This window comes from Fukomys damarensis, unplaced genomic scaffold (assembly GCF_012274545.1).
Source record: "Fukomys damarensis isolate Sample0158 unplaced genomic scaffold, DMR_v1.0_HiC HiC_scaffold_39, whole genome shotgun sequence".
Taxonomy (NCBI): Eukaryota; Metazoa; Chordata; class Mammalia; order Rodentia; family Bathyergidae; genus Fukomys; species Fukomys damarensis.
In genome coordinates, this window is record NW_022900951.1 from 49,731,536 (window position 1) to 49,736,622 (window position 5,087).

Sequence of the window (5,087 nt, forward strand, 5' to 3'; positions counted from 1 at the left end):
AAAAACTATAATAGTACACAGGATCCTAATGAGATAATTAATAATGTGAAATAGGAAGTAAAGGGCTAAAGGTGTAAGGAAAGTGGGAAGGGTGGGGGAAAGGTAATAAGGGAGAGGAAAAAAATATGAGAAACTGAAAAAATGGAAATAAAGTGTTTGTAAATGGGGAGGGGAGGGGGGTGAAGGGAGGGCAGGGACAAGGGGAAAAAATGAGAATCAAGACCTATTATGTAAAGGTACAGAATCCCAATGATGAATGTAACTGTATTGTATACCTAGATTGTACCAATAAACTCAATTTAAAAAAAAATAATAGGGCAGTTGCTCCATCCATAGAAAGCACATCTTATTTTAAAGAAAAGTCTGTCAATTGATACATATTAGTAATACAGAATAATGAGATTTGTGATGGTATATATTATTCATTATTGGGCAGCTCAATTAGTCCTTTCTGCTAGGCTCATTTCTCCATCTACAAAGTATCCCTGAGTGGATTCTATCCTCTACTTACCCTTAGGACCCCAGAGAGCATGGTCACTTTCACTATGTCAAAATAGACCATTAGGGTTCTGAACCAAGATTTTTATCCTACATGTCCCCTTATCTCAGAGAAAACAACTTCTTCAACTATTTCTTTCAAGCTGGTATGTATCCATTCAGTCTACCATAAAGTGAGGAGACCTGCAGGCTGCTTCCACATTGATGTTACCTGGGAATTTATAGGAGGTCAGATGACTCCTTTCAGAACTGTCAGTGTCTCATTGATCAGGGACTATGATAATCACGAACACCAAAAGCTTATGAAGAAAGGTATGGTGATGTAGACTTCTAAACCCAGCATTCTTGGAGGCTGAAGCAGTAGGATCACAAGGTTGAGCCCAGCGTGGTCACCTTAGTGATTTAGTGAGACCCTGTCTCAAAATAAAAAGTAGAAAGTGCTGAGGATATAGCTCAGTGTGAAGGTTCTGGTCTCAATCCCCAGTAATGCAAAAAAAAAGCAAAGAAAAAAACATACTAACTTCAGTTTGATTTGAGTCAGTGGCTTAGAGCTATTCATAGTCTGAGGCCTTATAGGAGGCCGACTATAGTCAATAAATAAGGTATTGTAATAGTAAAAGCAACAGAATAGGATATTATTCTTGAAAAAAGATACTTGAAGAACTTTTATCATATGTTTTATTGAGATAATTATAGTTTCCCATACAATTGTAACACTAATATAGAGATCCCATGCACACTTTACCCCTTTTGCAAGCTATAATATAATATCATAAGTTTGATATTGGCATTGACAAAATCCGTCTAATTCAGATTTTTCTATGTTTATTTGTACTCATTTGTGTATTTATTTTTACATAATTTTTATTACATGTAGGTTCTTATGTATACAACTTTAGGTAATATACAGAATGGTCCTGTCCCAGTAAGGATACCTTAAATTACCCTTTCATAATCACATTCACATTCACTTCTTTCCACTCGTCTCACTTTGATCCCTAATCCCGCTGAAACCTCTAATCTGTTCTCTAATTCTGTTGTTTCAAATTATATAAGTGAAACCATTATAAATTAAATTTTAGTCTTTTGGATAAGCTTTTTCATTCAGCATACTCAAGATTCATCTATTCGGATTGTTGTGTGTATCAAGTTTGTTTATTTTCATTGTTGAGTGGAATTCATGGGATGTATATAGTACAATTTATTTATTGACCCATTGAAGCACATCTGGATTGTATCTAGTATTTGGCTAATAGGAATAAAGCTGCTGTGAACATGTGTGTATAGGTTGTTAAATTGTACTTTCATAGTAGGCCTTACTATCAGGTAGAATGATTCCTCCTACTTTACTGTTCCATTTCAAGATGATTTTAACTTTGTAGGATTTGTGCATTTCAATATAATTTTTAGAATTAGCCTATGCCTTCAAATTTTTGAGGAACTAATAAATATTTTTTTCATGACAGGTGCATCATTTTACTCTCCTATCAATGATGTATGAAAGCCCAATTTCGCTACATCTTAGCCTGTACTTATATTCCTTGTTTTTTGTTATAGCCATCTTAGTAAATATGAAATAGTATTTCATTGTGGTTTTTTGTTTTACTTCTATAATTAGCAATGAAGTCGAACAACTTTTCATGTGTTTGTTGTTCATTTATATATCTTCTTTTGAGATATGTCTATTGAAGTACCATCTTTTTATAACAACTCTGAAATTTTCTTTTCTCTCACCCTTTGGTAAACCATTCTGCTTATTGTTTCTATGAATTGAAAGTGAATAAAACAGATTTTTTTGTGTGACTGAGTTATTTCACATAAGTATGTTGTAAAGTTCATCTAAGTTTAATACAAGATTTACTTATTTGTTGAGCTTGGATAATATATCATTGTATGTATATACTATATTTTTTTATTCAGTCATTCATCAATGGATATTTGGATTATTTCCATGTTTTTGCTTTTGCAAACAATGCTGCTATGAACATTAAGGTAGAAATTTATTTTTAATGTTTTCAATTCTTTTGGGTATGTATATCCCAATTGTTTTCAACTCTTTTGGGTATATATTCATGATTAAATTTGTGGCATCCTATGATAGCTCTACTTTTCATTTTTTCAGGACCTTCCATAATGTTTTCCATGGAATTTGCACCATTTTACATTCCCATTAACAGTGCATAATTGTTTACATTTCTCTACATTATTACTAAAATTTGTTATATGCTATTGTTTTAAATTTTACAGTAGCCATTCTAATAGGTATGAGAAATGATGGTTAATCTTGTCAATTTGATTGTGTTGAGAGGTGCCTAAGAGATTAGTAAAGCTCACTTCTGAGTGTGTCTGGGTGGGTCATGGAGATACGACTTTGAGTCATATCTGTCTGGTCTTTGGCCCTTACCTCTCTGGTACTCTTCACTTATTTCTGCTTCACAGATGACATAAATAGAGCAATCTTCCTCCACCATATTCTTCTGCTGTGAAGTTTCTGCCTTGGAGTCAGGTGACCATGGACTAAAAACTTTTGTAAATGTGGGCCAAAATAAACCTTTCCTCGTTGCAGTTATAGGTGTCAGGCATTTTGTACCAGCAATGGGAAAGCTGACCAATAAAGAAAATTAGTACCAGAGAAGTGGGGTTGTTGCTGTGAGTATACCCATATGGATCAGAAATCTTTGGAACTGGTCTATGGGTAATATCTGGAAAGTTTTGGAGATGCAAGCTTGAGCAGATTGGAATGCTGTAACAAGAGATTGATGGGTGATTTTGGTGAGATTTCAGAATGCTGATTGGAATGAAGGCAGTAAAAGCAGTGCTCATGGGGTTTCAGATGGAAATAAGGACTCCTTTGGGAATTAGCTCAGGGGTCATGCACATCACATTTTTTTTTGCACATAATTTGTATTTTATTCATACCCTAAAACATTCTGGGAAGCTGAGTTTACAGACTATGGATCTGGTTTGTGGTAGTACCACTGGCTGCTTTTAGATAAATTTATAGTTAAAATCAGAAGCAGAAAGTAAAGCAGAAAGTAAAGCAGAAAGATTTGAAAACTTTCAATTTGGCGAGGTGCATGGTTGCTGAAGTGAGTGGATCCATTTAAAAAGTACTTTGGCCAGGGATTTAGCTCAGTGGTTCTGTCACTTGCCCCACAAGCACAAAGCCCTAAGTTCAATCCCCGGTACCAATAAAATAAATAAATAAATAAAATAAAAAGTACTTTGCTCCAGCTCCAGGTATAAGAAGAACAGTCTTTTGAAGGCATCTCAGGAATCAGCAAGATCTCACCCTTCAGACTCAAGGTTATAAAAGTTTATTATCCCAGCTCTTGAGAAGCTGATGCAGGAAGAACAGGAGTTTGAGATCAGCTTGGGCTAAATAGCAGGGCCAGCCTTAAATATACCAAGACCCTGTCTCTCTCTCTCTCTCTGTCTCTCTCTCTCTCTCTCTCTGTCTCTCTCTCTCTCTCACACACACACACACACACACACACACACACACACACATACACAGACCAAATACACAAAGATCAAAGAAAGATATAAAAGTATACATTTCTGAAAGACTTTTCTTTGAGAAGATAACCCTAGGGTTCCCTGCTTATTCACAGCCACTTAAAGGAAGTGTTTACCTGCATTCAGCATTCCAGGCACTCACAGGACACTACAGCCTTGATCCATGGGGCCTAGTTCCTCATACTGGCGGTGGACTTTGGAATAAACCACATGATGCTATTTACAAGCATCCAGAGTCCAAGATTCATGGGGTCACAGAAGCTTCTACACAGATTAGAAAGAGTTTGAGAGTATGATTTGAGGAGGTGTGTTGTCAGGTTTACAAGGGGGAGGAATGTGAATGTGACATGATAGTTAATCTTGACTGTCAACTTCATTGGCTTGAGAGATACCTAGATTAGTAGATCATACTTCTGGGTGTGTCTAGCACATGGAGATGTGACCTTTGGAACTAATCTAGTCCTTGGCCTCTTCCTTTTTGGCTGTCCTCAGCTCTCCACTCCCAAATGACATGAATTGAGCAACTTTTCTCCACCATGACCTTCTTCTTCCATGATGTTTCTGCCTCAGAGACAGTTGACCTTGGACTGAAACCATGAGCCAAAATAACCTCTCCTCCTTTCAGTTGAATGTGTCAGGTATGTTGTCCCAAGAAAGTTGATCAATACAAAGGTGCTATTTTATTGTGGTTGTGATTTGTATATCTCTAATGATTAACGATGTTAAGCATCTATGCATGTGCTTCCTGACCTTTTGTATATCATGCTTAGAGAAATGTCTGTCAAAGTATTTGTACATTGTTTATTTGTAGTTTCTCTTATTGTTGAGGTGTAGGATTTCTTTTATATATTCTATATGTTAACCAATTATAAGTTTTATGATGCAAATATTTTGTCCCATTCTGTGTGTTGCCTTTTAATCTCTTGGTAGTTTTTCTTTGACACACATTTAAAGTTTGATGTAATCCTATTTTTATGCTTTGGTTTCTATTGCTTGTGCATTATGAGTTATATCCAAGAAATTGTGGCCAGATTTTAAGCCAGGAAGTTTTTTTCATATGCTTTTTCTAG

At 35.7% G+C, this 5,087-nt stretch overlaps 1 long non-coding RNA gene across 1 annotated transcript in view; it reads left to right on the forward strand.

Annotated features, from left to right (window-relative positions):
* LOC104867761 overlaps positions 1-4,738 on the forward strand; it is a 22,986-nt gene extending 18,248 nt beyond the window's left edge. The window contains exon 3 of the long non-coding RNA XR_781849.2: positions 4,510-4,738. This is a non-coding gene — a long non-coding RNA (uncharacterized LOC104867761). The remainder of the gene's footprint in view (positions 1-4,509) is intronic.
* Positions 4,739-5,087: the final 349 nt, after the last annotated feature.